The sequence below is a fragment of the Protopterus annectens genome, chromosome 13.part0 (assembly GCF_019279795.1).
Source record: "Protopterus annectens isolate FY-2018-M chromosome 13.part0, PAN1.0, whole genome shotgun sequence".
Taxonomy (NCBI): Eukaryota; Metazoa; Chordata; order Ceratodontiformes; family Protopteridae; genus Protopterus; species Protopterus annectens.
The window spans coordinates 1103360937-1103370592 of record NC_056747.1 but is presented as its reverse complement, the minus strand read 5'-3'; positions in this window follow the sequence as shown (position 1 = coordinate 1103370592).

Sequence of the window (9656 nt, the reverse complement as noted above, 5' to 3'; positions counted from 1 at the left end):
CCAAGTATGCCCAAGTTTCTATGTAGGAAAAACTGAACGTTGTGTAAAGCAACGTATTTATGAACACCAGTATAGTATAGCTAAAGCCAATCATACGAATGCCCTGGCTAGACATGTTATAGAGTACCCTGATCACAAATTCCGGTATATAGTAATTGGTCAAGTACAACAAGATGTTGGGGGGGAACTTGGCCATTAAAGTTAGAGGAGAGAGAATTATTGTGGCAATTTAGACTGAATGCCCAAGCTTTCCCAGGTCTAAATGAATACAGTTCCTTGAAATATGTACTAAAGTTAAAATCACTAGACAGATAATAAATGTCTTGTGTGTGACTGAATGTATATTTTTAAATTTACACTGAACACTGAATTTTTTACCTCATATTTTAAATGCATTTATAACATCTGCATTGACAAGTGAATTTTACGTGGAATGCAGCTTTAAGAATGTCAGGAAATGATGTCACGGTTACATATGTTATTTAAACTTGTGTGGATGAACGGTAGAAGTGTGAAGAGGTTTACTGATTGTAGTAGACAAAAGCGCTAACAATAAATTGTGTTTGTTGGAACTATCAGCATCTTTTTTTGTTTTTTGAAGTTTGTTTTAATATTTGGTTAGTTTCCTGTTATTTTCATTAGATAGTGGAATGAAACATAACATCTGGCAAAGCTGTGTGCTACATTTATGAATCAAATCCTAGAAGAATAGATCTAATGCTAACACAATCGTGTTTAATGATGAAAGAGCAACCTTTTATGCAGAGAAACAGCAGACCATTCAGTAGAGGAATTGCTTACTAGTAAAATTTAAAATGTTAATTTTTAGAAAAATGGCAATCAGAAACATGGAGTTTATTTGAGAGAAGATGGCTAGTAAAATGGATCACTTAGTCTATGAATAGCTAAGGAATTATGTTTGTCACTTGTGACTGCATTATCTTTGAATAGAAGTACTATATAGCCCAGAGCACTAACTAGGTTAATTTTATCAGAATTTAGTTTGACGCCAGGCAGGTATCCCATTGTAGTATTCAAATTTTATTTCTGATTATAGTTTTTCATGTTAAAATATAAATGTATAAATAAATATTGACTCTCTCAGCAGAACTTCCTAGTTCTGTCAAAAATACCTGTACACCCACTTTTTATTTAAGAGGGATTAAACCCTTTACCCAAAACTAGTGTGACCTTGGAGTTTGTTATATAATGTGAGACGTGAAGGAGAGGTATCTGACTGAGGACCCCCCTGTGCATACCTGACAGGAAACTGCCAGTTTACCAGGGATTTAAATGAAATTACGTAAGATTTTCTTAGAGCAATTACCTGTGTAATTGCACTGATATGTTTGTGCTTGTGTGCCTGTATCTGTATGTGTGCATAGCAGTATGCATCAACATTATGTATATTGTTGTAACATTGCCCTGGAAGTTAAAAGTGTTCTAGAAAAAGCATTTCAGGCAGGCAAGTCAAGGCCAATTTCATGACTGTACTCTGCCCTGCTAAATGGGAATGGAGACTCTGCCCTTTAGACTGTAACTTCTCTGATACTGGATTATAAATTATTGCTAATAAAACTTTACTGAAAAGCTGTATTTTATTCAGCAGATAGAATGCTCAATGCATGCAGATAGAGTATCTTCATCTTTTCATGTGGAAGAAGAAGAGGATGAAAAACATGAGGATGATTTTAAGTCACATTTGAGAAGGGAGAATGACTGCACCTTAGTCACACAGTTTGAGGAGCCCTTGCTTCCTCCAATGCATAAAGGGTAAGTATAAGCCTGTCAACTGCTGATTGTAGGTGACAGTATGTGGTCAGTCATAAGTATGTGTTTGGTATTTAAATCAGAAACCTTCTATGTATCATGCCTGTGTAATTCCCTGTTGCTTGGTAAAGTTCATTTTTATGAAGTGCAAGGGCAGTACAGTGGTGCAATTGTTACTGTTGCTGCCTCACAGAGCTTAGTTCTCCACTTCAGATAAATATGTTACCTTATAAATGCCAGTGACTTCTAGTACTATGGCACAAAGTGGATCATGTTTCTTTTCCATCACTCAGTTCTTGTGGAGCTATGCATATATAAATCTGGTCAGTCTTTACCATAGTAGCAGTCCTGTTAATTTAGCCATTAATCTCATAGTGTTTCCTAATGATACCCTGCTATTGGAACTTTCTTTGGACCGTGATCTACAGGTAAAACAGAATGAGCTGTCTGAGTATGATGTTAAGTGTGGCAAACAGCCCAGGCCAGTAAGCTAATACTCATAGTTAAGAAGCAGATTGCCACTCTTTATGTGAACCTCATGAACTCTTTGTCACTATACAAAGCATATGGCTCATCACATAAATAACTCTTGAAGGAGCTTCCATTCCAAGTACTTGGAATATAACCTTTTATTTCTTATTTTTATGGCTACTGCTAATGATCTGAGTATGAATACTCTATATTATTTATGCTAATTTTAAGCAATATTATGTTCATAGGTTAGTACTATGCTAGCTGCTCTTGTGGCTCATTTTAGGCCTAGCAAATTTAAATTTGAAATGTGAGAACCAAACGCTTTACCTTGTCTCCTTGAAATAAACACTGGAACCATTATATCAACCCCACAACTCTGTTGGATATTGGATTTTGTGTTGGCTGTCTTCATCTTATATTCTGCATGCAAAATTTCAAACTGAATTAGTTCAGATATGACTTGTAGAACATGGGTAGCCTCCTAATTTTCAAATAGAACTGGGTGAAGTATAGCTTTGACTTTCAAGGGTATGCCCTCTCTAATAAGTCTTTTGAATACAGAGGACAAGGATATTTCCTGTACTCTATAAAAATACTTTGCAAAGTTGCCATAGTTATTGTTAAAAAAGGGCTGATATTTGTTGCTGAACTGTTTGGCTAATTCACTTAGGTAGAAGATATCCGTACCTTGCCTTTGTTGCCTACTGTCCATCACTTCTGAACTTAAATATAAAAAAAAGTAAGTTATTTATTTTAGTCATATTTAGCCTAAGCTCGAGTATTACAGGCTTTTTTCAATTTGTTTCTTATTTTAATTTCCAGCCTGTGCATTGTTTGTTTTTATTTTTTTTATCACTTTTGAAGTGTCACATGACTGACATTGTGGTTTTCTATGTCCTGATCTGTGAAGATGGCTTAGACTTGAGGTAGTTATGTAGGCACAGACAAAGGCAGTCACTTACAGTTGAAGGTGAACTGTAAAACACTGGATGAAGTTGAGAAAGGAGAACAGGAGCCTCATATTAGACAAAAAAAAACAAGCTAAAATATCATTAAGATTTGCATATCTGTATATAAATTGTCCTGAACTCAGGGATTAATCTGCCTACTTGAGCAGAACTGGGAAGTAGAAGTATATGGGAATTAGTAAACAATTTAAGCAGTCTAACTGTTCTATCTTTCACTCATGAATTAAATATCATTTTGTAGGATTTCCATGGCCGACCACAGGACAGCAGTAAGTTTTTCGGATGTAATTGAAGATTTTTCAGATGTAATAGAAGAAGACATTCAACATAGCCTGGATCCTGAACATGAAGCAACAGCTGCTTCACAGTCTGATAAGAAAAATTACCATTCAAAGTCCAGCTGCATAAAGGAATCTTTCAAATCCGAGTCAGAAAGAGCCGTGTATGTAATAAACAATGCAAATTTCTTTTTTCAGTCAAAATTTGGCCTGTCAACTGAACCTCTGAAATCAGCAAAAACACAGGTCAAGTTAAACGAAGCCACACAAGGAATTGAAAAGAAAACGTGTATTTTACCAGAGTCAAGTCACATCAGTGAGCCACTGAAAACAGAAGACACACAGATAAAGTCAGAGAAGTCTACAGACCTAGACCAATCCCAGAGTGGCAATGTAATATTTGAAAACCAAAAAGAAATGCAACATAAATGCCAAAAACATGATGATTACCAGCAGGAGGTAGGTATAGAAATGTTTCTAAATTACAATTTGACTCTTTTTTTAATTCATATTTAAAACACACTGCTTTGGTAATTTATCACATTTGTCAGTAACAGCGATAGAACGCACAGATTACAGTGATAGAATGCATGAATTACAATCTTAAACTGAGTTATTAGAGAGTAGTTGCTATTATTACTCAATAATGACATCTAATGACCAGTCCAGAAAGTATAGTTATGTAAGTAAGCTGACCATAACAGTAAGTGTTCTAATAGATCACTTTTGCAATATTCTTAGCTATTTGGAACCTACCCCCTAGTTACCATGCATTTTTCAAAGATTTTGTGTGCCATCCTTGTGCTCTAACTTTCGGGAGCTTCAGAGATGTTCCATAAAAAGACAATTAGCATGTAGATTTCTTCACAGCGTATTTACCAAGGATAAAGGGCGGCAATAACCCTGAAGTAATACTGCTAAGAAACAAAGACCTTCTGTTTAAATGTTAACTCACTAAAAGCTTATTGCATAACGTATTATATTTCTGTAAATGTTTTAATTGTTCTGTACAAATCTTTGTTATTCTTTTGTAGCATTTTATGTAACTTGTAATATTTGGAGCTTTTCTCCCTGGGCCTCCACTAGAAATGGGCTCTTTATGGCCCAGTGGACTTCCCCAGTCATCAAACTTAAATAAATAAATAAACAATAAATAAATAAAACATCAGACTACAATATACACACAATATATGCATCCACATTCAGGAAAATAAACGGAAAAAACATGGTAAAATAAAGGGGTTAGGGAGGGGAAATTATTGCAACAGTGATCTATTAGAACATCTGTTAATATGATAAATGTACTTACACAGCTGCACTATGTTCAACATATAGATCACTGCTGAAGTAACTTAAGCTATTGGGTAGAATACCACAGCTTAGAAACTAAAAAAAGAGGTCAGATAAATTAAGACTCCTGCAACCCCTGGAGAATGGTGCTAGCAAAGCTTGTTCTGGACCTGGAGAAGGAATCCAGTTTGTGGTGCTTTGTAAAGGTATGCACAGAGGACCAAGTTACTGCCTTCAGAATAGTTGTATAGTCCACTGCTTTACATAAAGCCATCAAAGAAGCCAAACCCCCTGAGGAATGGGTCCAACTCTGCCCGGAAGTCACTTATTATCTGAAAATAATCTGTTATGACACTGATTGCCCCTTTCTCTTTCTCACAGGAGACAAACAGCTGATCAGCTTTCCAAAGGCTTGAGTTTTATCTAGGAAGTATATGAGCTGCCTCTGCGCATCTCGAGTATGAAAACTCTTTTCTTCCTTGTTCTTGGGTTTGGGAAAGATGACAGGGAAGGTAAACTCTCAGACTACTTTAGGTATAAAAGAAGGATTAGTTTGCAAAGAAACTCTGTCTTGTGAAAAACAGGTAGGGTTGATTCACCATTAGTTATTGTAACTCAGATATTCTCCCACCAAAAGTCATAGTAGTGAGTAAAAAGGTCTTCTATGTTACAATCCTCTAGGCAGCCAGATGAGCTGGTTCAAATGGAGAAAGAAGTAAACTTTTTAAGCACAAAGTTAAGATCCCAAGGAGGAATCACCTGTTTTCTAGGTAACTGCATATGCAACAACCCCTTTAAAAAACTGATTAACATAAGAATGGTTAGAAGAGGAGGATGAGAAATCTAAGGGTTACATGCAGAAATGGCTGAAAAAGGAACCTTCATGGAAGAATAAGAAAGGCTACAATACAGTAACTCATGCAACTCAAGAACCAGAAGTAGACTGATCTAGACAGGGTTCTACTTCTTGGACTGGCACCAACTATAAAATATTTTCCAATTGCATATGTATGATTTTCTAATAGCAGTTGGTCTGCCTCCTTTAGCACTTGCTGCAGGCCCTTAAATATCAAACTTCTATCGTCCAGGTAGGGGGCTGAAGAGTTTTCAGGTTGGAGTATGTGAGGAAATCTAGTCTGTTTGGAAGCCTGGGGTAATTGCTCTTGACCAGATTGAATAAAATAGACTACCACTGTTGCCTAGGCAAAAACTGTTGCCACCACAAGTTTTTGAAGAGCTCTTCTAGATCTTTAGAAGATTATTGAACATCAGTGGATAGGATGGAAAAGCACATAAGAACAATCCCGTGCATGGGAATGAAAAAAAGATCCAGGCCTATTAACAAGGACTTCTGGTGTGGAATTTCTTTAGTTGTCTGTTTTGAAAGGAGGCAAACAAACCTACCTGAGGTGTTCCCCACAGTTGGATCGATACTTGGAAGAACCTGGTGTGAAGATTCCATATGTGGGAGTCTATCTGGGTCCTGCTGAGCTTGTCTTCAATCAAGTTTGCTCTGACAGAATGTACGAAGCCTGAAGAGTTAACATGAGCAGAGTTGCTGTCTCCCAGACCATTATAGCAAGTCTGAAAAAGAGGTAAGATCTGGTACTGCCTTATTAGTTTATGTAACACATCACTGTGGTACTATCTGTGTAAATTTCCAGGAGTCTTGGGGATTAGAAATGATTTAAAGTTTCCTCAGCATGTTCAGTGCCAGCATCTCTCTGACATTAAGTGCTACTGTCTGTCTTGAAAGTTCCACACTTCTTTGTCTTTTACTCCTTTGAACAAAAAAAAAAAAAAACACCCCATGCCAGGTCTGATGTATCTGCGACTGCAAACTGTAGGTGTGTGTGCGTGTGTGTAGGGGGGGGGGGGCTGAAAGGAAGAATGAAAGATGTGAATTGCAAAGGAACTGATCTACCCACCATAGAATTTCTCTCTTTGAAATTCCCAGAACTGGAATATGAAAAGACAAAGGGTGTAGATGATGAATCCATACTTATATGAGATTTTATTGTATTTCTTCATGTGAAGCCTGGTCAGAGGAAGCATACAAATCCTCAATGCTATGCATCTCAAAATCCTTAGAAATTCCTAACAGATTGGGTCTGGCTTCAGAAACATAGGAATAACTGTATAAGCATTTGTGCTTGGTCTGGAATAAGAGAGGCTCTTCCCAGTGCAGAATCTAGCAAACATCCTAGGATACAAATTTGTGAGAAGGGATGAAAGAAGACTTCTGAAGGTGAACTGAAAACTCAGACTGAGTAGAAGATTCTGTGTAGCAGCTAAAGACTCATGACAACTGGAAAACGAGACTACAAAAGATAAAATGATTGGTATGGAAATATGTGACTGCCTAGAAGTCAGCATGAAGTATTGATTGGAGCTAGACTCTTTGTGAATTCCCCTGGTGTAAAGAAATCCAAAGAGTAAGACATGGAACTGACAGGGTAGTTAGAAAGGAAAATTCCAACACAGACCCCCCCAGGATCCTTCCCTTTCTGGTGCCACAAAAACCTTGAATAAAGAAAGGCCTTTGTCCAAGTGGCAGTGAGACACTAATTCAATCATTTCATGGCAAACTGTGGTGCAGAATAGGAGGTAAAGAGCAACTTGGTTTACTTCAATAGGCAAGAAGAAATCTCTTAGAAAGGATGGAGAAATTCATATTGCCAAGATTATGCCAACTAGATTACAATAAAAAAATCTGTCTGTAACAATGTGGTTCCACAATGAAGAAAAATCCTCAGAGTGATGGAGAGACTACCAGAGTGTGTGGGTGTGGGGTGGGTCAAGGGAACAGTTTGATCAGTCAGGCAGTCATGCTGACTGAGAGGACTATCTTTGACTTTCCTGAAGCTTTTTAAAAAACTGTTTGTCTGCTCTGTGATGGTCACTATTCCAGCCAGTAATCAAAGAGCCTCAATCCTCATCACTAGACCCCGGTGAGAAATGACCACCAGGAGCAAAGATGGATACACAGTATTATCAGATGCAGCTTTCTGCACCAAGCATAGTTTCCCTTAAGACCACACAGGGAGCACACTTCAGACCTGGGGCTGGACTTTCTTTCTCTCTCTGGGCCCCAAACAAGACTCCACACTGACCATTTTGTCTCTCTGTGTCCCTGTTCCCAGTAGTTGACACACACACTCGGATATTTGATTTTCACACACACACAAATATACACACATGGGAAAGACTTGCACAGATTTACCAGCTGTGTCCCCCTTTGCCCAGACTATGAGGTAATTATGCTGACACCAGTCAGCTACTCTAAGGCACTTACAAAGGGTAGCCAGTTATACTGAGTAAAATTAATACTAATACAAATGGTAGAGTTTGACCAATGCAGCAAGGCTTTCAGGAGTGGCCACATTGTCACTAAAATAAGAATAAGTACTCTCAGGATGTTAAAAGTATTCTCTGAAGGACCAGCCACAATGAAAGGTATTGAAATATTTAATAATAAATAATAAAATAGAAAAAATGAGAATACTGAATATCTAATTACAGTAAACACAAAAGTTTCAATCACTGGAGATAAAATAACACAGTTGGATAGATTCTCACATTTGCAGAAAAACAATACTTAACTAATCTCACTATATTTTCCTGACTGATACTTAACTAACCTCACTATATTTTCCTGACTGACTAAAGAATCACTGTTCCCTGGTTACTTACTAAAGCAAGGCAAGATGATGAGTGCTGAGTTAGTTACTCCAGCAAAGCAAGAGGAGGTGTGATCAAATGACATAAAATTATTTTCAAAACTCCAGCTAACTATGCTGGCATATGTTGCACATACTCTGCCCTACTCTCCCTGGCACAGATGGAACTACTGCATATCATCATATTCTCCTTTCCATTTATTGAAAAAACAGAGCTGAGGAAAAAAAGAAAATTCTAATAGCACTGCAATAAAGGGTTGAAAAATCTGAGTAACTCCTGGAATCAGGTTTCCCCCTTCAACAGCTCAGCTGCATAAGGCTAAACAGAACTATTTTATCTAATGGAGAATTTAAAATATCAGTCTTAACATTTTTGAAAGGTCTGAGAAGGAAATCAAACCAAATCTTTTCAATAGTAGCCCAGAAGCAGCAGCTCCTGAGGAAGAAACAGGCATCAAGACTGCACTTTGAAAATAAAAAAAAGACTTTAGAAAAAGAGCTAAAATGTTTAAAAATCCTGAATGTTAAGGTGCTAGATGAATACATTTTCTTCTACTTCTATAACCAAAGCTTTCCCATCATAGACAGGGGGAATTGGGTTAGCAGCATGTGTTTAGCAGAAGCAGTTCTAGACAGAGAAACCACTGATGGTTCTGAACAAATAGTTATGAATCTATATTACCTTGTATAACTTGGAAGACCTGCTAGGGCCGGGCATTGACTATATAGATGCAGTGAGAAAAACATTTCTGTAAAGCAGTAACACAGGAGCAGCAGCTTCAATATTGGGCACATTCAATTTTAGTAAAACATAATACATTTTCAGTGCCAGAGGAATATCACATTGCTCTCATAAAAAAAAAAAAGCAAACACTTTCATCTTAGTGAAAGGAAAAAAATCAAAAGGGAAATCTGAAAGCATACTTCTACCTGAATCACAATGTAGAGACTGGTAAAAATTCCTTAAGTACATCCATCCCTCTGCAATGCCTGCTCTTCTGACTGAAAATGCAAGTCAGAAAGACACAGAACTCTTTTTTTCTTTCCTTTCTTGCACAACAAGAAAGCAAGGGGGGAAGTATTAATGAGTTCTTTCACTAATCACAGTAATTCTTCCATTTCCATAGAAAAAGAGACAGGAGACTGGAAGATTTTTCTCACTTTGTTCCCTTTCCTTAGGAATCTTCATGGAAATG